The 26,159-nt window shown below is 47.0% G+C and overlaps 1 protein-coding gene across 2 annotated transcripts in view; it reads right to left on the reverse strand.

Moving 5' to 3' along the window:
* The window catches only part of LOC139262125 (E3 ubiquitin-protein ligase Midline-1-like), a 141,901-nt gene that overhangs the window by 18,490 nt on the left and 97,252 nt on the right, over positions 1 to 26,159 (reverse strand). The gene's annotated exons all lie outside the window — the stretch shown is intronic.

Genomic DNA, 26,159 nt, shown 5'->3' on the forward strand with positions numbered 1-26,159 from the left:
TGACAGTAGTGGTTGTCAATAGCTGTTCATGCAGGCAACGCAGTGGTAACTGCACAGATGTCAGCTCTAATCTAGCACAATGGACTGTTGCCAGCAGTAACTACAATCTACTACAATTCTGCCTGTTTCCCACCACATGTCTGACAATAAGTCTAATCTGTATATTCCAAAGAAGGTGCAACCAGTTCATAGCTCTTCTCACATTCTGTGCCTATGCTTCAATTGCACACATGCCCAGTTTTTGCCTTTGATGAAAGATTATGGTTTATGTCACCTAGTATGCAGTTTTATACACATTCTAAGTGCTACCTCAAGGAAAGGATTTCAATTGGCCCTGCAGGGCCAAGAGAAAAAGATTAGTGAAGACAAATGTAGGTCCTTTGCAGTCAGAATCAGATGAATTTATAATGGGGAACAAAGAAATGGCAGACCAATTGAACAAATACTTTGGTTCTGTCTTCACTAAGGAAGACACAAATAACCTTCCGGAAATACTAGGGGACTGAGGGTCTAGCGAGAAGGAGGAACTAAAGGAAATCCTTTCGTCAGGAAATTGTGTTAGGGAAATTGATGGGATTGAAGGCCGATAAATCCCCAGGGCCTGATAGTCTGCATCCCAGAGTACTTAAGGAAGTGATCCTAGAAATAATGGATGCATTGGTGGTCATTTTCCAACATTCTATAGACTCTGGATCAGTTCCTATGGACTGGAGGGTAGCTAATGTAACCCTACTTTTTAAAAAAGGAGGGAGAGAGAAAACAGGGAGTTATAGATCAGTTAGCCTGACATCAGTAGTGGAGAAAATGTTGGAATCAATTATTAAAGATGTAATAGCAGCGCAAGTCAGCATGGATTTATGAAAGGGAAATCATGCTTGACAAATCTTCTAGAATTTTTTGAGGATGTAACTAGTAGAGTGGACAAGGGAGAACCAGTGGATGTGGTGTATTTGGACTTTCAGAGGGCTTTTGACAAGGTCCCACACAAGAGATTAGTGTGCAAAATTGAAGCACATGGTATTGAGGGTAATGTATTGACGTGGATAGAGAACTGGATGCAGACAGGAAGCAAAGAATGGCAGGCAGTGACTAGTGGGGTACCGCAAGGTTCAGTGCTGGGACCCCAGCTATTTACAATATACATTAATGATTTAGATGAAGGAATGGAATGTAATATCTCCACATTTGCAGATGACACTAAGCTGGGTGGCAGTGTGAGCTGTGAAGAGGATGCTAAGAGGCTGCAGGGTGACTTGGACAGGTTAGGTGAGCCGGCAAACGCATGGCAGATGCAGTTTAATGTAGATAAATGTGAGGTTATCCACTTTGGTGGCAAAAACAGGAAGGCAGAAAATTATCTGAATTGTGACAGGGTGACAGATTAGGAAAAGGGGAGGTGCAACGCGACCTGGGTACATTCGTCATTTGAAAGTTGGCATGCAGGTACAGCAGGCATTGAAGAAGGCAAATGGCATGTTGGCTTTCATAGCTAGAGGATTTGAGTATAGGAGCAGGGAGGTCTTACTGCAGTTGTACAGGGCCTTGGTGAGGCCACACCTTGAATATTGTGTACAATTTTGGTCTCCTAATCTGAGGAAGGACATTCTTGCTATTGAGAGTGTGCAGCAAAGGTTCACCAGACTGATTCTCGGGATGGCAGGACTGACATATGAAGAAAGACTGGATCGACTAGGCTTATATTCACTGGAATTTAGAAGAATGAGAGGGGATCTCATAGAAACCTATAAAATTCTGATGGGATTGGACAGGTTAGATGCAGGAAGAATGTTCCCGATGTTGGGCAAGTCCAGAAGCAGGGGTCACAGTCTAAGGATAAGGGGTAAGCCATTTAGGACTGAGATAAGGAGAAACCTCTTCACTCAGAGAATTGTGAACCTGTGGCATTCTCTACCACAGAAAGTTGTTGAGGCCAGTTCGTTAGATAGATTCAAAAAGGAGTTAGATGGCCCTTATGGCTAAAGGGATCAAGGGGTATGGCGAGAAAGCAGGAATGGTGTACTGAAATTGCATGATCAGCCATGATCCTATTGAATAGTGGTGCAGGCTCGAAGGGCAGAATGGCCTACTCCTGCACCTATTTTCTATGTTTCTAACTCCTGCCACTGCTTCAGCTCCTGTGTTACCTATCACTTCTTCAGTCCTCTAAGTGGGATGGCCAGATTGGGTGGATGGGCATCTCTGAGACTTAATGCCCTCATCAATGCTTCACCTGCTTTATGTCCCTTGTGGATAATCAGGAATCTATGTGAAAACAGATCATTAGTCACTATTAAGGAACGTGTAGCCCATCATCAAAGTTCTCCATGGCCAATTTCCTAGTCTTTCAAGGCCAAGTGAGACCCTCATGTAAATTGGAACCCAGATCTCAATAATGGCAATTAGAGTGTTGGTAAGCAAGATTGTACCTGTACCCTTGGTCTCAGAGGTCCGCCTGCAGATGGCCTTTAATTTTTAAATTAATGCATTTAATTTGCTCTGTAAAGTGACTCATCTCAAACTTTCCCTTCTCATGGTGACTACCTGAAAATCATAGAAGGGGAGGGTTTTTAACATCACTGCCGAGGATCTTCAGGCCCTCTTGGATGAGGTGGAAGGGAGGCACCAATCTCGCCTGCTATCACATGCGATGAGGAGCCGAGTATGGGCAAAGGTTGCAGAGACACTGAGTGGTGCCTTGAGTAGGGAATGTAAGAAATTCCATTACTTTCTTTCATGTCCGATGTGGTCGCCACACTCAGGCAGAATAAGCTGATTAATGACCTGTGGGTGAGGACGTCCCACCCTGATAGATGCAGATAGCTCCTTCAATTACCACACACGCTTAAAACACAAGTTTAATCTTTTCCATTCTTGACTTTGTCAGGCAAGAATGTGTGCAATGCTCACAAGAGGGCAGTGTGTGAGGAGGGGGTGGGTTCACAAAACACCGCTCTCTGATCCCAGAAGGCAGTGGCTCTGCTGGGCTGCAGCACCATTGTGGCCAAAATGGAGTCCAAAGTGAAAGGGAAGAGAGTACACAACCAGGTGACCAACTGCATGTTTGGAATTTATCAATGCTCCGTACAGGACAGTGGCATATGTAACTTGCAGACAGCGCAGAGGCAGATTGTCCAAAGAGCTTGTCTGAGCATGGTGGTGGGGTGTGGGAAGAGTGCCAAGTGAGGTTCCTTGGGGGAGCAGGTGGAATTTTAAGCCGGTCTCTTCTGCTTCCTCTTTCTCCTCCATTGTCATCACAGGGGGGATGCTGCCACGCTGGAAGATATCTACTGTCAAATTGCTGTTTAATTTTAAAACATGCACATTTGACAACTTATGGTGCTAACTTATGGCGCAAACCACAAATTTATCCCCAAAATGCATACACCGTGGTCATATCAAATTTCATGCATGTCTATGGCACCGATTTTAACTGCCTCCACTTGGTAGAAAATTGGTAGGGGGAAGTTAAAATGACACTAGTCACTTACTCCCTCTGATTCTGCTGCCTTTGTGTGTCCCAATCTTAACTTGCTCTTTTGAGGACGTGAGCAGGATACATGTAGGATGGAAGCAGGGTCTTTCTTTAAATATGCAGATCGGGTCTGATGATGTCAACAAGGTCTGATCTGCAATTTTAGTTAGAGACCTGAGTGGAGCAGCAGTGATGGCTTTTCCATCAGGCCAAACGTGCTGGGAGCCAAATTGTGGGCCAGAGCAAGCAGGTACATTTGACAAATTTAAGATGAAGTTTCCTTGTATCTACTATATAGTCTTGGATGACCTGTAATTTCCTTCAGCCAAACATTGGGCAGACCAATATCAACTTTAGCCCTTGCCATTGACTCCTCTCCTCTCCTCAGCCAGTTTCAGGCTGAAACAGACTTTGCAACCACAGCATTCTGTTGGGCCCGGAGTTGAGCTTGTTACTTTGTATACTCTCCATCACAAAGATCGCCTACTTTTACTTTGGTAGCGTCACCTACCTTTGTCCCTCTGACATTGAAACCCATTACCTCCAGACTAGATAATGACAATGCTCTCCTGGCCTGCTTCACATCTTCCACTCTGTGTACTCTTCAGCTCATCAAAACTCTTATGTATGCATCTTATCCTGCACCGTCCTACATGCCCATCATCCTTGCTCTCGTTGACCTAGATTCGCTCCCAGCCTCCCAACACATCAATTTTCAAACTTTTATCTTTCCATTTAAAAGTTTTCTTATGTGTTGCTTGTGGAAGCTCTGGCCTAATGCTCCCCAAGTCCATTTAAAATAACCAAATTAGTAAGCTAGTGAGCAATCTGCTATACTTGGGCTCTTAATCTGTCGGACCTGTCAGTCTGAAAGTACATTGAAAATTGCTTTTTGAGGGAAGTATAGATAGTTACTTGCATTTTGCTCCATGCATTATTTTGATGTGAAGGTCACCATTCTGGGATATTTCCTTAGTTTATTTACCAACCTCTACTATATTATTGCTGAGTGTTGAGTTCAATTCCCACCACAACTCCAAAATTGCTAGCATTACAATTTTGGAAGTAATATGTGACAAATGATTATATACAGTTGTACCATAAAGTAGTTTGCAAAGCAGAGTCTCTAGAGTATAATATTTTAATGTGAATATACATGTATGAATATATTATATAAAAAGTTTCCTTTTGAACAATCTTATTGTTCAACAGCTATCATATAAATCCTGTCATTAAGTTACATTTCCCGACAATTTGATTGGCCAGTATTACATAGCTGCTCTATTTAGTTCACTTTCAAGCAAACTCATTTTGTGCAGCTAATCACATGATTGACCTAATTTATGCATGTTTGCTGAATAAGGTTTTGGGCCATTACCATCAAAGGGAGGCCCAATGGGGATACAGATTCAGCAGGTTTCTGTTTGGTTGCTGGTAACTGTTATGTCTTGAATAAAGAGTCAGACTAGATACTGCAAACTCAAAGTAAGGTGTGACCATAGTTCTTTATTACAGATCTCAGAGTGCCTCTCCAGTCTGTGAGACCTCCTTATATACAGGTGCTCCCAAGGGATTGTGGGATCCCTTGGGACTCCAGGGGATAAGCCCTTTGGTGGTTAGACATGATATTTACAGGTTTACATACATAACAACACTCCCCCCCCCCCCCAGTCAATAGTGTAACTATTTACAATGTGAGTCGATCTGGGGCCTTCCTTTCCCTGGTTGATCGTCTCGGTGCAAATGCTGGTTTGGGGGAGTCTTTTATTGGGCCCTCGCTGGGCTGCTGCATTGCTGGCCTTGCTGGGGTGGTGAGTCCTGCTGGGCTGCTGCGGGTGATGGGTTCTGCTTCGTGGTCAACCGTTGGGTCGGTTGCCACTTTGTGTGTGTTGGAGGATCGAAAAAGGTAGATTCTATTGTGGGTTGTTCTGGATAGTACGTAAATCTGAGTTTGGTTTGGTCCAAGTATTTCCTGCAGGTGAGTCCATTTGAGAGTTTGACCACAAACACCCTACTCCCCTCTTTGACCAAAACAGTGCCAGGAAGCCACTTGGTACCTTGTCCATAGTTCAACACGAATACAGGATCACTTATCTCGATTTCACGTGACACATTTGCGCAATCATGATATGTATTCTGTTGAAGCCGCCTACTTGCTACCTGTTCATGTAGATCAGGGTAGACTAACAAGAGCTTTGTCTTAAGTGCCCTTTTCATGAGCAGTTCAGCGGGAGAGACCCCAGTGAGCGAGTGGGTTCTTGTGTGGTAACTAAGCAGAACTCGGGATAAGCGAGTCTGCAGTGAACTTCAGTTACCCTTTTCAAGCTCTGCTTGATTGTTTGAACTGCTCGTTCTGCCTAACCATAGGACGCTGGTTTAAATGGGACAGATGTGATATGTTTGATCCCATTGCGGGTCATGAACTCCTTGAACTCGGCACTGGTAAAGCATAGAGCATTTTCACTCACAAGGACATCAGGCAGGCCATGCGTGGCAAACATTGTCCGTAGGCTTTCAATGGTGGTAACGGACGTGCTTGCCGACATTATCACACATTCAATACATTTGGAATACGCATCTACAACCACTAAGAACATTTTTCCCAAGAATAGTCAACATGGACCCTGGACCATGGTTTGGAGGGCCAGGACCATAAACTTAGTGGCGCCCCCCTGGGTGCATTGCTTAACAGTGAACATGTACTACATTTGTACACACCGGACTCTAAGTCTGCATCAATACCGGGCCAACACACGTGGGATCTGGCTATCGCTTTCATCGCTTGGGTGGGTGCTGTGGAGATCACTAATTAAGGTGTCCCTGCCCTTTTTTGGCACCACTACCCGATTACCCCATAGGAGGCAGTCTCTGCCTGTATTGAGATTTCATCTCTGCGCCGCTGGTACGGCTTTATTTCTTCCTGCATCTCTAACGGGACACTAGACCAACTCCTGTGGAGCACACAGTTTTTTACTGAGAGTAAGGGGTCCTGGCTCATCCAGCTTCTAAGTCTGCGGGCTGTGCCATCTCCACCCGTGGTGGACAATGGTAACCTACTGAGAGCACGGTGCAGTTTTCTGTGCCTGGCCTGTGGCGCATGGTGTAGTTGTATGTGGACAACGTAAGCGCCCATCTCTAGATGCGGGCTGATGCATTCGTATTTATCTCCTTGCTTTTAGAAAAGAGGGATATAAGTGGTTTCCAATTCAAATTTGAGCCCAAACAGATATTGATGCATTTTCTTTACACCGTAAACACACGCTAACGCTTCTTTGTCGATCATACTCTAGGTCCTCTCAGCCTTAGACAGACTTCTGGATGCATAAGCAATTGGTTGCAATTTCCCAAATGTTGCAATACACACCCGCCCCCGTACGACGACGAATCACATGCTAGTACCAAACGCTTACATGGATCGTACAACACAAGCAATTTGTTTGAACATAACAGCTTCCTAGCTTTCTCAAAGGCATTTTCTTGGCTTTTACCCCATACCCATTCATCTCCTTTACGCAGTAAAGAGTGCAGGGGTTCTAACAATGTGTTAAGACCCAGTAAGAAGTTACCAAAATAATTCAGGAGTCCTAGAAACGACCGCAGCTCAGTCACGTTCTGTGGTCTCAGTGCTTTCTTGATTGCCTCCGTCTTCGAATCGGTGGGCCTGATGCCATCCGCCGCGATTCTTCTCCCCAGGAACTCCACTTCAGGTGCCAGGAAAACGCACTTCGAACATTTTAGCCTGAGCCCCACACGATTGAGCCGATAAGAACCTCATCCAGGTTCTGCAGGTGCTTGACAGTGTCCTGACCTGTGACCAAGATGTCGTCTTGGAAGACCACGGTGCATGGGACCAACTTCAGCAAGCTTTCCATGTTCCTCTGGAATATCGCCGTGGCCGATCGAATCCCAAATGGGCATTTGTTGTAAATGAAGAGACCTTTGTGCGTGTTGATGCAGGTGAGGCCTTTCAATGATTCATCCAACTCCTGCGTCATGTAGGCCGATGTCAAGTCCAGCTTCGTGAACGTTTTTCCTCCCGCCAGCGTCACAAATAGGTCATCTGCCTTTGGTAGCGGGTATTGATCCTGCAGTGAGAAACGATTGATAGTTACTTTGTAATCATCACAGATTCTGGTGGTGCCGTCTCCCTTGAGGACTGGAACAATCGGACTGGCCCACTCATTGAATTCGATCAGTGAAATGATGCCCTCTCGTTGCAGCCTGTCCAGCACGATCTCCACCCTCTCTCTCATTATGTAAGGTACTGCCCTCGCCTTGTGATGGATGGGTCGCGCCCCAGAATCAAATGGATCTGCACTTTTTCTCCTTCGAACTTCCCGATGCCTGGTTCCAACAGCGAGGGGAACTTGTTTAGGACCTGGGCACATGAGGTGTCATCGACGGACAAAAGCTCTCGGACGTCATCCAGTTCCAGCGCATCTTTCCCAGCCAGCTCCTGCTTTACAGCGTGGGGCCATCGCCCGGTACCACCTAGAGTGGTAACTCGTGCACAGCTCCATCATAGTACTGCCGATTACGAGAATCAGTTCTTTTGGGTAAGTTCTTAGTTTCATGCGAACTGGAATTAAAACTGGCCTTGAGGCCTTGTTGCACCACAATTTATCGAAAGTCTTTTTGTTCATTATGGACTGGCTTGCACCCACGTCCAGCTCCATGGACACCAGGAGTCCATTTAATTCAACATTCAGCATTATCGGGCGACACTTTGTGGTAAATGTGTGCACCCCATATACCTCTGCCTCCTTGATCTGAGGCTCTGGTTCGTCGTGATCCACCGTGACATTCTCCTCTGCAACATGGTGGTTTGCAGGATTAGCAGGGTTTGCAGCTCGCCTGCACATGCGTTAGAGGTGTCTCTTTGTTCCACAGCCCTTGGAAATGTATCCTTTGAAGCGGCATGAATGGAATTGATGATCCATCGCCAGCGCCAACAAGGTGTTAATGGTCTTATATTCACCACCCTTGATGGTGGACTCTGAGTCATTTGCGGACGTGCAGCTGCAGGCGTGTAAGTCCTGCCATGTACATTTCGATTCGAAAACAATGTTACTTTGTTCACAGTACTTGCAACAGCACTAGTGTGCTGAGAAATTTGTTTGGTATTGTCACTGGTGGTGATAAACACCTGGGCTATCGCGATGGCTTTACTCAAGGTTGGGGTCTCTACAGTCAAAAGTTTGCGAGGTATTACTTCATGGCCAATGCCAAGTACAAAGAAGTCCCTGAGCATGTGCTCCAAGTGTCCTTCAAATTCGCAATGTCCTGCAAGGTGCCTTAGCTCGGCGACGTAGCTCGCCACTTCCTGGCCTTCAGACCTCTTGTACGTGTAGAACCAAAACCTTGCCATCAGAACGCTTTCCTTCAGGTTTAGATGCTCCTGGACCAGTGTGCACAACTCATCGTATGACTTGTCTGTGGGTTTCGCTGGAGCAAGCAGGTTTTTCATGAGGCCATACGTTGGTGCCCCGCAGATGGTGAGGAGGATCGCCCTTCATTTGGCAGCGTTCACTACTCCTTCCAGCTCGTTGGCCACGAAGTATTGGTCGAGTCGCTCCTCGAAGGTTTCCCAATCATCTCCCTCCGAAAATTTCTCCAGGATGCCCACGGTTCTCTGCATTGTTGCGGTGGGGTTCGTCATCTGTATCTCTTCGCCAGTTGTTATGTCTTGAAGAAAGAGTCAGATTAGATACTTCAAGCTCAAAGTAAGGTGTGATCGTAGTCCTTTATTACAGATCTCAAGAGTGCCTCTCCAGCCTGTGAACCTCCTTATATACAGGTGCTCCAAAGGGATTGTGGGATCCCTTGGAACTCCAGGGGATAAGCCCTCTGGTGGTTAGACATGGTATTTACAGGTTTACATACATAACAGTAACTTCATGGCCTGCTTCCATGGCAACTGCTGCACAGTGGTTTTTGAGCACTGTGATTGGTTCATTGCAACAATGTGACTGAAAAACTCATATCATTGCTCCATATTAGCCATGTCACCATTAAAAGATTGATATCACAAGGACAAACTGACATCACAGTGAGGTTGTAACACCTTTTTTGGCCAAAACAAAAATCCCTTCTAAAAGGACTTGCAGAATTATAAATATAATTTAACATAAATTAAATAATATAATTTTCATTGGGCCTCAATTTGAGGTTGGTGGTGAAGCTAAGGGGTGGTCCGCCATCATTGCAAGTAAATCCGCACCTCCCTCGTGCGATTTTTTTTCCCCCCACTCCATGAGAACTTATTTTAAAATGCTGCAGAGTTCCGTGCAGCATACTTCCCCATGGAATCCAGTGCCATTGCGAACCTGGGCTGCCAGTTCTTTTATTTTCTGAGTCTTAGTCTGTAACATATTTATAAGTTCTAAGTTTATAAGTTCTGATGAAGGATCATCGACCTGAACTCTGTTTTTCTCTCCACAGATGCTGCCTGACCCGCTGAGATAACCAGCATTTTCTGTTTTTATTTCCAATTCTAGCATCCGCAATATTTTGCTTTTCTATAAGATATTCATTCGGGTCATGCCAGTTTTAATGACTTTAATGACGCATACACACAACAGAGACTCAAGATCATTTTTTGATGTGGTTATGTTACTATCCTCAGTGGCGTATATTCTACAAAATTATTAAACATACCATCTGGTGACACATGTTTGGAACATCTAAAAAGAAAAATGCTTTCTTTCTCATGATTTAAATGAAAACAAAAATGGCAATCTACAAAGATTGTTCTAAGAGTGCATTTGTTGATTGTAAACCATTTTGTTGCAAGATACACAGCCTAACAGAGCTATTAACAATATACAATCGATGGTACTGATTAATTGTTGTGTGTTAGAACGTAATTCCAAATAAAAACCTTTCTTCCGGTCCCCTTGCACTATGCAACAAGCTTCCTGCGCCTGCTTGCACAAGACTTAAAAGTTGAAACCGTAATTAGTTCGGAGTAGGTGGGCAATTAGCTCAACTTTTTGCCAGCACATTGATTTCTATCAGGTGGTGAAAAATGCAACGAAGCCTCTGTATATTCATGACTTGACAGTTCGCAAGTTCAGGATTTAGCGCATGCAGAAATCCCAAAATTGCGGCCAGTTTCAAAGACAGTATGACGCTGAACACGACAATTCCGTCGTGTGGACCACAGATTAGGGTCCAAATTTTTATTCTCATGTATTTTATTTTTAAGGGAAATAAATAGTGAGGATAGATAATAGCTCATTAATGCTTGGTAATCATGTGATCAATCTGTGAATGACAATTCTGCTCATAATTGGTTTGTGCTTTGTCCATAATAAAAATCACTGACAAATCTCACCCTGTCATTAGTTATGCTAACTGTTGCTTATTGGTCCATGGTAACTACATTACTGGAACAACAAATTACATCACTATGCCAAGCAGACATAATTGATATTTCTTGGGCTACTAAATAAAAAATCCATGTGGATCATAATTAAAATATAAGTTAGGAATTTAAAAAGCAATGTTTTCTTCCAATGTATTATAAAATTAATAGAGATGTTTTATAGTATAGACAGATGAGCAATGGACCAATGGATAGATGGTACGGATATATATATATATATATATATATAATAGTAAATACATTTTTGAAATTTTCCATGTGCACCACCATGGGGCATCGACTTGTAATCCTTTAAATAGCGATACTAGAATTAAGGTCTCCAGCACTTCAGTGGAATCCATGAAAAAAAGTTTTTCCGCATACTCTTCTGTGCTTGGAGGGGTGGGTGGGGTATGTGGGAGGTGGGTGGAGGGGGGAGGGGGAGCTGTGAACCTTATCTCCATGTGGTTAAACATAATCCTCCCTTTTATTTCACATTACTGTAGCAGCACATATTCCATCACTGTGTTTATTTCCCGAGACTACATTTAACATCTTCATAATTCCATTCATGCAACACTTTGATCTCTGGGTTCTGCTATTCCAAAGATTATTAACAACAATATTCACCTCTACATCAATTTATAATTGCTTCTGAATTTGTTTTATCCATCTTCCATTTTTCACATAGTAGTTGTGGTGTCACTAAAGAGATCAAGGGGCTGAAATTGTCTCTTTCCTTAAGGCCTGTTACCACTGAAAGTCGGCGGCCACGCTGCGGAGTGGAATGACAACTGACTTTTTGTGGAGTGGCCGCTGCTAGCCCAATTGCCCTCCAGAGTTTTCCTGGCGGTGCACCGATACCCCCTTACCGCTCCGCTGTTGCATTGCTGATCTAACCCCCTGACAGTGACATTCCCCTCGGAAAATCTTTGTCCTGCCCAGCAGTGCCAAAACCCTCTTTTTCCTGGTGTTGCAGTGAGGCTGTGGCTTTCTGCAGCGGCAGTGTGGCTTCCCTTAAAGGGGAGGGCCTACTGACGCTGCTGCTGCATTTTTTCTTGTCGGCCGACTGCCATGTCTTGGATGCCAGGCCGCTGGCCCGGCCGAAACCCTCCCTGGTTGCCCAGTGGGTCGAAGTTTTAAAAGCGCAGAGGCTCTCCCCTTTAGGTCAAGGGGAGAGCCGTGGTGATGTGGCGCCGTAATGACGTCATCGTGGCAGTAACTCCGCATCCCCCCAACTTCCGCCCCTCAGTTGCTGTCACCGCCGCGTTTCTGCCCCTCGGGTGTTGTCACCACCCCCATTAAGACTGACATCCGGACCAAAACAAAAATAACCAAAGAGCCAAATGTCGTCAAGAGGCGACCTGGGCAACAGCTGCAGTTAAAAACCATCGAAACGGGTGGGAGCACCCCATTTCGGGCAGGGGGCAATTTCTACCCCCAAGTTGCTTATTTCCAATCTTACCACTGCAGCAACTCTCTCACCCACATCTCACAACTTGCACACGCTGATAGATATTCAACTATGGCAGGCACCCAAACACATTGCACTACACTTACTGACACACTTCCCTTTCTCTTGCAGGCCAAGGTGGCTCAAAATCACCATGAGCAGCGGCAGACGGGAGACAGCCAAGCTGCTTTACAGGCCGTAAGCCAACTGGAGGAGACCGTGCTTGACATAATTGGAGGGGAAGTCACCGAGGCCATGGCAACGGGCAAAGTTGAAGCCCTCGGGACAACAACAGATTGTGTTATCGGTGTGGTAAGCTAATTCCTAATCTTTCTTCTCACATCCCACTTCACCTGCATCCCACAATCTCTTTCATTTACAAGCTGCTGCTGCTGTATAAATGGGTATCTTGCTTCCCCTCCTCCCCCATCATAAACCAACTCTTGTGCCATTCTGCTTTCAGATGACCAAGATCTGCCACCCACACAGCCTGTCCCGAAGTAAGGGAGGAGAATGGAGATGAAGAAAAGGTTCACCATCACTGCACCTGACACTCGCAGACACCAGCTCAGAAACTGGCACTACGCAGAATGTAGAGGGTCGTGTAGATGCAGGATCTGCACCTGGTGGGGCACCGGGCACGAGTGGGCTGCAGCAAGGCCAGGGGGAAAGGGTAGCTCAAAGGCCAGCTCCCTGGAGGGTGAGTTCACGTAAGAGTTCTGCTGCACACAACTCACATGAAGATCTCTAAGGAACAGTCTTCAGAAGAAAGATGATAGCCATTGTAAGGGGATAAAAAACGGTCACTAGAACGGAGATACTGAAGGTAGTGAATTGATCTGACACGTAAAATGGTCCAGATTAAGAGGACTTATCAGTATTAGGAGATTCTGAGGAATCAGGAGTTCTTCTGTCTTACAGTATGGATTGTAATATTGACTGGTTATGTATAACCTGCTTATGTATGTAAAGCACGCTTATACACTCGCTTACATTGGGCTAGTAAGAAGGGAATAGCGAAACCTGATGGGCAATGAACAATCCGTGGTGTGAACTTTAGTATAGATTTACATTTTGAATAAGCAAATCCACCAAGGGCAACAGTCTGGAACATAGACTGACATCATTATCATAGGCGGTCCCTCAAAACAAGGATGAATTGCTTCCACGCCAAAAAAAAGGATGAGTTCACAGGTGTTTCGAATGAAGAACCCGAACTACATCCTCAAGGGTGGAAGATGCCTGTGCATGGATTTTTTTAATGTGTGATGACCATTGCACAATAGCCACCACATGGGCTTGACAGAGCTAGGTTTTGGTCCAGTGGCAAGGATTACCCAGGACAACTGGAGATCTGCTCTGCTGCACGGACTTAGTGCGCACACATATCGCAGTGTGGGCTGGCCCGTGCTGCCCCTGGGCCCCTGGCCCTGAACTCACGCCTCCCCTGGGCCCCGATCACATCCCTGGACAGTCTCTTGCCGCTCCTTCACCCCTACCTCGCCGCTCCTGCTGCTTCTGTCCAAGCTCCAATCACCGACCTGGACCTTGCTGACGTCACTCTTCGCTGCTGTTGCCCTCCTGCACCAGCTCACGTTGTACTTTGTAGTGGCCTGCCTCCATGCTGTCCGGGGGCCGCCGCACGCCGCTCCTTTTATGGCCCCAACCTGCCGCTGATGGTCTCTCGCAGGTAGGGGCCACCACGCTATCCATAGACTGTAACCAGTATGTGACTCTCATGAAAAACTGTATTAGACTAGTTCGGGACTCTCAGGAAGAGATAAGGAAGCCAGTATTTTGGAACAAAGTTACTTCACACATCATAGGGAACTATGGCAAAGTTCACATCATTGAACAGCATGTTTGACATGTGATGAGTGATGGACAGGTGGGAACGAACCAGTCAGAGCTAGTCTGATAAGAGTCAACAAATCAGTGTAACTTCATTGATAGCAGTAGATCGATGGCTTTGTAGGAATGTAGCACCCCTCGAAAACCTGTATAATTGTAATTGAAACCTCTTGTACTTTGAAGGTTCACGTTTGAACTTTCCCTTGCATGTGCTTGAAATAAACTAGTTGTACCGAAGATTTCGTTTGACTGATTCCGTGGTCGTTATCAGGAAGGCGAGAGCGAGGTGTTGACTTCTTATATCAGGGAGTCCAACTCAAGGAAGAGAAGTCTTCCTTCTACTACAACAATTGGTGCCGCGAGCAGAGTGCAGACCCTCTGACCTGGATAATGTGGCAGCTAGCAATGGCACTGAGTATGTTTTTTGTACCACCTGCAGCTATAGCATTGATGGGGAAGGAGGTAACCTGTATAAAGAACTAGAAAGGGGTAATCTGTAGAACTAAGTTACAACGAACCACGGAGGCAGACATGGATCTATATGTAGATAGGTCTCGGCGCTATATCAATGAGAAGCAAGTCTTCCTCGATTTCGAGGGACTACCTATGATGATGACACAAGTGCTCCTGCCCTGGGATTACCTGACCAGAATAGGCCCTTCCACATCTATTCCTACCAGAGTAACGATCATTATAATGCGGTAGTGACTCAATTACATTGGGACATGCATAGGCCAGTGGCATGGTACTCTGGTAAACCGCAACCTGTAGCCACAGAACTATCGAGGTGCATTGCTGCCCTAGACTGTGTGGCATGCGCCATCAAAGTTAGTGAACCAATTGTAATGTCAGGACGCATTATTCTACATAACCAGCATATCTTAGTAGAATTGCTTAACACAGGAAAGCTAAAAACGGTATCCGACGCATGAAGGGCTAGGGAAGCAATGTTCTTAGCCCCCAATGGGATGGTAGCAATAATAAAAGACAACTGTAACAAATGTGCAGGGTGGATCATTACAGAGGCAGAGGAGCATCAGTGTAGCCCAACAGGAGAAGACGAGGGAAGTAGTCAGGCTAGTGAAATCCTGCTTGAGGAGGCAGACATGGATCTACATGTAGCTGGGTCTCGTCGCTATATCAACGAGATACCACGGACAGTATCTGACGCACAATCCAACCTGACCAGAATAGGCCCTTCCACTTCTATACCTACCACAGTAACGATCATTATAATGCGGTAGTGACTCAATTACATGGGGTCTGTGCTTGTTCTGCCCTCCAGGCCTCTATAACCAGTGCCTGTGAAGAGACACTTGGTCACTCAACCAGAAATCACCAGGACTGGTTTGATGAAATGATCAGGTGATCCAAGAACTAATAGATCACAACCGCAGACATTCCTGAGCCTCAAGCAACAACCCAACTCGGGAGCAGCAAAGCAACATTACAGACTGCTCAAAGCTGAGGTCCAACAAAAAACCCGGGACCTAAAGAACAGGTGGTGGATAGAGAAAGCACAGGAGATACAACAACTGGCCGACAGTCACGATATGCGAGGATTCTTCACTGCAGTCAAGGCCACCTACGGTCCAAACTCCCAAGGCCCCACCCCACTCCTGGCCAAGAACGGGGAAACACTCATCAAGGACACCGAGGCTGTCAGGGCCCGCTGGAAGGGATACTTAAAAGAACTCCTCAATCGAGACTCTGCCTTTGACTTGAGTGTTCGCGACTCCATCCCGCAGCATGCGACCCGCCACCACCTCAGTGAAACCCCAACGTTGCATGAGGTAGGCAAAGCCATAAAACAGCTCAAGAATAACAAGGCTATGGGTGTGGATGGAATCCCTGCTGAGGCGCTAAAGTATGGCGGAGAGGCGCTGTTGGTGCCGATACATGACCTCATCTCTCTCATCTGGAAGGAGGAGAGCATGCCAGGAAATCTCAGAGATGCAGTGATCGTGACCATCTTTAAAAAGGGGATAAGTCCAACTGCGGCAACTATAGGGGAATCTCCCTGCTGTCAGTCACTGGGAAAGTTGTCGCTAGAGGTCTCCTCCCTGTGACCGAGGAGCTCCTCCCGGAATCACAGTGCAGATTTCGTCCTCTACGGGGCGCAACGGACTTCGTCCCCTATGGGGCACAATGGACATGATCTTTGCAGCGCAACAGCTGCAGAAAAAATGCAGGGAGTAGCGCCAGCCCTTATACATGGCCTTTTTCAATCTTACAAAGGCCTTTGACACTGTTAACCGTGAGGGCCTATGGAGCGTCCTCCGCCATTTCAGATGCTCCCAAAAGTTTGTCAACATCCTTCGCCTGCTCCATGACGACATGCAGGCCGTGATCCTTACCAACAGATCCATTACAGACCCAATTCACGTCCGGACCAGGGTCAAACAGGGCTGCGTCATCGCTCCAACCCTCTTCTCAATCTTCCTCACTGCCATGCTCCACCTCACAGTAAACAAGCTCCCCGCTGGAGTGGAACTAAACTACAGAACCAGTGGGAAGCTGTTTAACCTACGCCGCCTCCAGGCCAGGTCCAAGATCACGCCAACCTCTGTCGTTGAGCTGCAGTACGCAGATGATGCCTGCGTCGGCGCACATTCTGAGGCTGACCTCCAGGATATCGTCGATGTATTCACCGAGGCATATGAAAGCATGGGCCTTACGCTTAACATCCATAAGACAAAGGTCCTCCACCATACTGTCCTTGCCGCACAGCACTGCACTGCCCCCCCCCATTCATCAAGATTCACGGCGCAGCCCTCGAAAACGTGGTCCACTTCCCGTACCTCAGGAGCCTCTTGTCAACAAAGGCAGACATTGATGCGGAGATTCAACATCGCCGTCTTGGGCCGCCTGAGGAAAAGAGTGTTCGAAGACCAGGCCCTCAAATCTACCACCAAGCTCACGGTCTACAGGGCTGTAGTAATACCCGCCTTCCTGTATGGATCAGAGGCATGGATGATGTACAGAAGACACCTCAAGTCGCTGGAGATATATCACCAACGATGTCTCCAAAAGATTCTGCAAATCCCCTGGGAGGACAGGTGCACCAACATCAGTGTCCTCGACCAGGCTAACATCCCCAGCATTGAAGCAATGACCATATTTGATCAGCTTCGCTGGGTAGGCCACGTAGTTCACATGCCAGACACGACACTCCCGAAGCAAATGTTCCATGCGGCGCTCCTTCACGGCAAACGAGCCAAAGGTGGGCAGCGGAAACATTACAAGGACACCCTCAAAGCCTTCCTGATAAAGTGCGACATCACCACTGACACCTGGGAGTCCCTGGCCGAAGACCGCCCTAGGTGGAGAGAGTGCACCCGGAAGGGCGTTGATCTCTTCGAATCTCAATGCCGAGAGCGTGAAGAGGTCAAGCGCAAGCAGCGGAAGGAGCGCGCGGCAAACCAGTCTCACCCACCCCTTCCCTCGACGAACGTCTGTCCCACCTATGACTGAGTCTATGGCTCTCGTATTGGACTATACAGCCACCAAAGAACTCACTTCAGGAGTGGAAGCATGTCTTCTTCGATTCTGAGGGACTGCCTATGATGATGACACAAGTGCTCCAGCCCTGGGATTACCTGACCAGAATAGGCCCATCCACATCTATACCGACCACAGTAACGATCATTATAATGCGCTAGTGACTCAATTACATGAGGACAGGCATAGGCCAGTGGCACAGTACTTGGGTAAACCGCAACCTGTAGCTGCAGGACTGTCGAGGTACGTTGCTGCCCTACACTGTGCGGCATGGCCTATCAGCGAATCAATAGTAATGTCAGGATGCATTATCCTACATACCCAGCATACCTTAGTAGAATTGCTTAACACAGGAAGGCTAAAAACGGTATCTGACGCACGAAGGGCAAGGTGGGAAACAATGCTCTTACCCCCCAACGGGACGGTAGCAATAATAAAAGACAACTGTAACAAACGTGCAGGGTGGATCATTATGGAGGGAGAGGAGTATCAGTGTAGCCCACAGGAGAAGATGAGGGAAGTAGTCAGGCTAGTGAAACCCCGCTTGAAAAGGCAGACATGGATCTATTATGTAGATGGGTCTCGGCGCTATATCATCGAGACATCACGGATGGGATGGGCCATGGTAGATAGCAGCGGACAGGTTAGAAGGGAAGGACGATTAGAAGGGGGCTTATCAGCTCAAATGGCTGAATTGGTGGCTCTCACTGAGGCTCTGAGGCTGGCTAAGGAAAAAAGAATAAACATCTGTACAGACAGTCGATATGCTTTTGTAGTAGTGCATGAGATTGTTAAAAATTAGTGGAAGCCTCCCTCCTATCCCAAGAGTGTGCATTAATAAAGGTCAAAGCACACATAAAAAATCCCGATCAACATCAACAGGGAAACGCATGGGCAGACGAGGCAGCCAAGCGGGTGGCGGAGACAGGTACACTGGCTGGGGAAGCCCAGGTCGGAGCATGTACAATTGTACAGTAAACATGCTTAAGGTACAGGGAAAAGCCACTCCACAGGAAAAGGAGGGGTGAAAACAGAGAGGGGCCCAACAAGGGACCGATAGGATATGGAGGAAAGATGGAAAGTTGGGAATGTGATGGCCTCGGAATGCATCCAGGGGAGCCTACTAAATTTATATCACGGGTATGTCCATACAGGAAGAACCAACATGATAAGCTCGATGTCCAGATGCTGGTGGTGGAAGGGAATGGGTAGAGATATAGAGAACCACTGTAGAAGGTGCGTGACATGTGCAAAATACAACCCAGGGGGGAAAGTAAAGGTCAGAACGGGACATCAGCCCCGACCGAAAGGACCCTGGGAAAACTTGCAGATAGACTTCACTGGACACTACCCAGCAACAAGGGGATGACATACTGCTTAGTTACAATAGGCCAGTTTACAAAATGGGTAGAAGCTTTCGCCACTGGAAATTGTTCATCAGAAACCATGGCCAGGATCCTCGCAGAAGAAATAATACCCTGATGGGGAATGCCACTGCAGCTAGACTCAAATCAGGGTACACACTTCACAGGGAAGGTGATGAAACAGGTCTGCGCTTTACTAGGGATCAGGCAAAAATTCCATATCCCATACCATCCAGAATCTTCCGGATTGGTGGAATGAATGAATAGGATCTTAAAAGTGGCTCTGATGAAGCTCGGGGCAACCCCTAGTCGGACGACAGGACTGACACCCTTTGAACTAATAACTGGAAGGGCAATGAGACTGCCAGAAGTCTTGGTTTCAGGAAGCGAGGACGTAGGACCACATAAAGACATGATACGGAGGTTTGTGATGGAACTCTGTAAGCAATTACATGTTTTAAAGACACAAGCTAGAGATCAAGGACTTAGAGAATGACACTAAAGAGCAGAAGGTCCAGATACCCCAAATAGGCAGTCAGGTAATGATGAGGATTACCCCAGAGAGGTCCGGGCTCGCACCCAAATGGACAGGACCCTATCAGGTAATAATGGTAAGTGACACGTGCGTATATGGAGTTATAAGCGGTATCGGCAGGTGGAAACACTGGACCCAGTTGAAAAAGCATGGTCACTAAATTAACCAGTGATGACCGCGAAATATTATTTTCTAACAGGATTCTAGTGCTCGTGGGAACATCGTGGAGTAACCTATAACAAGGACAACCGTCTGAGGAACAGCAAGGCCTGTATTACAAGGACTCGGACGACATTAGTTGTGATAAAGAATCAGGAACGCTGACTGTGACAGTCGGAGCAACAGTGGACTTAAATTGCAGTGTTGGACGAACAGGCATAAAACAACATGGCAAGGGGTCGGATCGACAATGGGGATGGGCAAATATAGCGGGACTAATAATTTGGGTGAATAAAATTACGGTGTGATTTGCACTCAGGAGGGGGGGGGGGGCAAAGATACTGCACCCAGGAGAAGGGGGAGGTGCAGATAAGGTGCACGCCAAATTCCACTCAATTCTCCGGAGTACCCCAGCAAGGGAAGGATGATTGGAAGTTTGCCTTCGTGTAGCGTCGGAAGCCTACCCGGTACCGGTGGACTGTGGAAAGTCAAATCATACCATCATGGGTGTGGTGGTCAGGATGTCCGTGATGAGGGCATCCCCATGACCAGCACCCCTGTACCGAGTGGAGAATGTGGGAGTCATTCGTGGAGGAGTGCATGTTCGATTCCAAGAGGTCCCACCTTATTTCACAATGTGGGAGCATGCTGTGACAGGTACAGACCTCTCGGGTTGTCGGAGCAGGGGAGCACAGGTAATCCTGTGCTCCCAGCACTTGAACGCTTTTGCAAGGCCACAGTGTGGGTTCAGCCCTGCTGGGGCAGAGCCTATCAATTGCACAATGGAGGTAATGGTCCCTAACCACATGCCCCCAGTTTGCATATATAGGCAGTGGGACATATTGTGTCACCACAAGTATGAACACGGACCGGGAAGGTGGTGTCCAATACCGTACAGCAGCTTTTGCTTTAAACACAGGGCAGAGGTTCAAGTGGCACACACCAGAATTACACCCATCCCAGAATCTTCCACGATTCACCTCACGGTACAAAACAACCTCAGCCACCGACAACAATGTGTCGCCCATTTTGGCTATCCCATTGCCCTGCTACCTGAGAAACTTACAGCCCTCCTCCAGGCAGTGGATTTGTCTCAAAAACATTTTTACACCATGGAGCAGAAAACTGAAATTCTAGCAGGGGAGATTGCCCAGATTAAACCCCCAGCATGGTGGGATTTGGGGATACGGGCAGACATACCTGCATGGATCCGAGTGGGATCGCACGCCTTGGTGATTGGCCAACTACTGATTGTAGCATATCTGCTAGCTACAAGCTGTAAGCTCAGGAGAAAAAGGAAAAGAAATCAGTTCCTAAGGCTACTACACAGAGAGGAGAGCCATTGCTAAACACTCATGGCGTGTAAACAAAGCTTGACCGCAACACTCATTCTGTTTGTTATTCCATGGGATTACCGTGTTTTCATACATGGCCCCTGTGGAGTTTACAGGGCAGGTTTGTTTGTTTTGCGGTTAAGACTGAAATGACAATGTCTGGGGCAGCCAAAATGAGACTCAATGGACAAATACTGCTGTAATCTTAGGCACATGTATATAATGCTGTTGTAAATATTGTAACCTGTTGGATTCTGTATTCTGCACTGTGTTAAACAGGGATTATGATGTATATGGACTGGGACAAATTTAGCGTTAAAATGGGGAAAGTTGGACAATTTGGGAGACCAGGGGTTTTCTCACCACCCTGAACTTTGACACACTCGAGTGGTGTCTGACTGTGTCAGATGGGGGATTATGTAGGGGAGGGCGAAAAACCCTCATTTTACCCAGAAGGAAAAGAGCTGTGGGATCTGTCTGTAAAACATCAGACCAGTGTCCTGGAAGGAACAGGGTACCCAGAACGAGATGTGGATTGAAACCGAGACGGTGTGGCCTTGGCAGGGCAGTGATTGGACAGGGGAGGACACCGGAGGGCCAATGGTGGGACAGAGTCAGCCCGAAGCAAGAGACTCCAAGCCAATGGGAGTGCCCTTGCTCGAAAACTCGGACTGACTCATCACCGATACCGGGCTATTGTCCCCCACGTTTACACTATGGAGGGATATTATGCAGGCCTTAAGTAGGGAATCCAAAACAAACCAAGGGCCTAACAATGGCTACAGGGGGCCCACACCCTGCCAACCTAATTAACACCTACTCTACCCTTGATTAGGTTAACATCAGGGATGGCCAGTGGAAAAACCCCGCGAAATACAACACTTGCATTTCTCAAAAATCACAAGCCCACCAATGGGAAGGATTTATTTCAGCACGAAAGTCTGGCTGGATAACTGGATATAAGAAGGGGTTTCTGCCCCAACAAGTTGTTCCATTCTCGTGTTCCAGCAAGCAGTCAGCCTTTCGACACAGAAGGAAGACACCGAAGACAGAAGAAGCAAACCACCATCCCGAGACGGCATCAGTTCAGCCTCCTTTCGCTACTGGAGACTGAACCTTCTCTTTTTCCACAAAGATCTTCCCCTCAGAGCTGGACTCAGGCAGATCCACAGCAACAAGACGCAACAACAACCAAGTTTCCAAGAAAATCACAACCGAAAAAGTAACTTCAATATCCTGAAGATAGCAAAAAGAGAACCCTGAAACCGCGTTTTGACCTGGAAAGACTGTAAAGACTGTGGTGAGTATAATCTCTGGTCCCCAGAACTCCCAACTCAGTTAGGTCAGGAAGGTGGGAGGTTGGGCTGCTGTTAAATTTGTGTAAAAATTTTCGTTGTGTCCGTTTAGTGGGATTTAGGGGGATTGTTTTGTTGGTGTATTGCTATTTGTTGAGATACACCTTGTCAAATAAATTGGAAGCTTAAAGTTCCTCTTGGAATCGCCTCATCTCAGTTCTGTTGTATTACATCTCCTGATCGTGAGTCTTGGTTCAGAACAGTGTAAGGGAAGCCAGGAGTGCCTCGAAAACGCTCAACTGTGTGCCACAGGCTAGGGAAGAAAGGGGTTAGGAGTGTTTGACACTCACAGGTGCCTCACAGGCTAGTCATAAGCTGTGGAGACGCACGAGTCTCAAAACCCCCTTCATAAGCTGTGGACACAGTCTCTCCAGGAGCGCTCTTGCAGCACTCAGGGTACCTCACAGGCCAGGCATAAGCTGAGAGGGCAGAAGCCCAGAGAGAGACACCCAAGGCACAACACTCCCCAGAACCCCTTACAGCTGGTAGCAGTAGACCAATCGATGGTTTTGTAGGAGCACCCCTCGAAAACCTGTATAATTGTAATTGAAACCTCTTGTACTTTGAAGGTTCACGTTTGAACGTTCCCTTGCATGTGCTCGAAATAAATTAGTCGTACCGAAGGTTTCGTTTGACTGATTCCGAGGTTATTATCAGGAGGGCGAAGGCGAGGTGTCGACTCAAGGAAGAGAAGTCTTCCTTCTACCCAACAGCCATGCACACCGAAATGCTAGGTGCCTGCCAGAAAGCCTCATGGCAGTGTCCAGGAGCTTGGAGGAGTCCGACTCCATCATTGGACAGGGCTTTGCACAGAGCTTGGAGCCCATGATTTCCAGGCTGAAACTGAACCACAACTTCAGGAGAGACCTTGTGGACCCAGATGATGCATGTGATGGACAACGTTCCATGTTTACATTGCAGCACAGATGGAAGTGACCCAACATCTCAGTGCTGCAGTGGAAGTACAGACTGCTCTCGTGCAGTCTTGGCTTGCTGCCACCCAAGCTCAGACTGCTGCCATCGTGGCTGTGTTTACCAGTGTCAAAACGGGCTTGCAGGGTATCGCAGCAGGCCAGCAATTTGTCCTCCAACAGATTGCTAGGAATGCTGAGACGTCACTCTGGGGAAGTGGCAGTGGCAACCTACTGCCCTCTTTCATGATGACAGCATTCCTATTCCACCACTGCCACTCCGCCATTGCCCTTGCCACTGCCTGTCAGCCAGCTAGTCCATCTGCTGCTGCCCATGCCGATGTAGGGCAGTCTACAGCCGGGCCTTCTAGGTCCATGGTTGGTCGAGGTCTCCCTGCAAAGCCATCTGTAGTCTCCCCAACTGAAAGTCAGCAACCTTCCACCAGTCATGCTGCAGCCACTGGGGGAGCACTGCGTAGGAGCACTAGAGTAGGAAAGGACACATGAACGACAGGAACTAAGGGATCACAAGGGTAATTAGTTGATGTTTGCAATGTAAATTGAATAGTTATAAATTTATTCATTTTGTTTTGAATATTTGTTTTTTGTGCTGGCTCTCATTTCAGCTTTGTGCCCAGGAGGACACTGTGATATTCCGTGACAAAGGGATGATATGATGGGAATGTGGTGAGCAACAGGGATCTGGGGTTTCATCCACTTGAATCGGAGTCTGATGAGGCGTCCATGGACAGCCCATGCAGAAGAGGGATTTGCTGCCTGCCTCCTCCCTTCCTCCTCGTCCTCTTTCTGAGGTGGTCCCGCAATCCCTGCTGGCAAGAGCGGCACCCTCATGATGGCCAAGTTGTGAAACATGCAGACCACCACGAAATGGGATACACACTTCGCCGAGTACTGGAGGGCTCCACCCGAGCAGTCAAGGCAGGGGAACCATTGCTTCAGTAGCCCAATGGTCTGCTCGATGATGTTCCTGGTGGCAGAATGCCTCTCATTTATATGAGTGCTGGGAAAGGGTTGTAGAAGGGGATCATCAGCCAGGTACAGAGCCTTTGTACTTCGAGCAGCCACCCTCAGGTTTGACATGGTGGCCAGAAGATTGCTGGCACACTGGACAGATTCCGGATGAAGGCATCATGACTTCTGCCAGGATAGTGGGCATTGACCATCAGGATGCGCTGGGTGTGGTCACACACCAACTGCACATTAAGAGAGTGGTAGCCTTTGTGGTTACGGAAGATCTCAGGATTGTTATGTGCCATCTGCAAAGCCACTTGTGTGCAGTCAATGGTGCACTGTACACAAGTGGACTGCACCATGGGTAAGCCCACTATCCTGGTAAAGCCACATGCGCACTCTCCTCGTACTTCTCTGTGCTCGGAGAGAAGACAAGCTAGTCCCTTCTCCTGGTGTAGAGAGCCTCAGTGACCACTCGGATGCAGCGATGGGCGGCGAACTGGTCGATGTTAGCTATGTCTCCGGCTGCAGACTGGAAGGATCCGCTGGCAAATAAACTGAGGGCCACTAGGAGAGCCGTGGTCACCCTGCTCTCAGGCTGCAGGTCTGGTTGCAGGAGGTGGCAGAGTTCTGTGACCACCTCCTTGCTGAAGCGAGTCTCCTAATACATTTGTCCTCGCTTAAGTGGATATAAGAGAAGTGCTCTTTGAAAACCCTAGGTGCGTAAGGCTTCCTGTTCAGAGCCCTCCTGGCCCTCCTCCTCCTCCCTCTGCGAGCATCTTCTTCACTGCCTCCCAAAGTTACTTGAGCGCGTGAGGGACTACCAGTAGAGCCCCCAAGGCTGTGAACAAGTGGTGTGAGCAGAAGCCTTTAAATAAGAATGAAGGTGTTCTCCACTTCCACCAACATTCCCTGTCACCTCAGGAACTTGAAATAAGTTTAGAAAGCTGCTAGAGTTGCAGAAAGTTACACAGAGTCAGTCAAACATGTCAGCTGCAAGTTGTTGCTGATGATCACTTTAAGTAACTGCTGGAGGCTCCGACCTGCTTGTCAATACTTGGTCAGCTGGTCATAATTAAAGTTGAGCGGCAAACTCCAAAATGGCAGATTGGGTATCAGGTGAGCAATGTACACTCACTGACGTCATGATCTGCATAATCTATATATCCCTAGCGAGCGGGGAATTTGGCAGCGTTGCCGCCCAGTCGAAAATGGCGCCTCCATTTTTTTTCCAAAACGGGCCTTACCGGCAACACTAGCATCTCCAATTTCTAGGCCTAAATCTCTTCAGTAGTAACTGTGTTTTACCACCAAAATAACTTTTATTTCCTTCCATTGAAGTAGCAACCCCAGAAAGATTACATGACAGAAGGTCACAAAATATAATTTCTCATGTGGGACTTAAACTTATAATCAGAATTCACATGGAGAACAGAAAAGAGAAAATTGGAAACAGGAAAAAATAGAAACATTTATTTTGATAACCAGTCAAATATAAATAGTGGTATTGAAAAATATATGTACATAGCAGCATAGTTACTTGCTGTATGTTATGTACTATTCATGGATAAATAGTTTGTATTTTTAAGAAACTGAACAATGATTGCAATGCCACAATAGTCCAGTTCATTGGAAAATACAATAGTATTAAAGAAAAAGAATACTGTTACAGTGATTTGTAATATTTTCCCATCATTTGTGTTTTAAAGTTGAGATGTATAACATTATGAGGGGCATGGATAGAGTGGAGAGGAAGGACCTATTTCCCATAGCAAAGAGGTCAATAGCCAAGGAGCATAGATTTAGAGTAATTGGTAGAAGGATTAGAGGGGAGTTGATAAGAAATGTTTTCACCCAGAGGGCGGGGGAGGGGGATCTGGAACGCA

This window comes from Pristiophorus japonicus, chromosome 4 (assembly GCF_044704955.1).
Source record: "Pristiophorus japonicus isolate sPriJap1 chromosome 4, sPriJap1.hap1, whole genome shotgun sequence".
Classification (NCBI taxonomy): Eukaryota; Metazoa; Chordata; class Chondrichthyes; family Pristiophoridae; genus Pristiophorus; species Pristiophorus japonicus.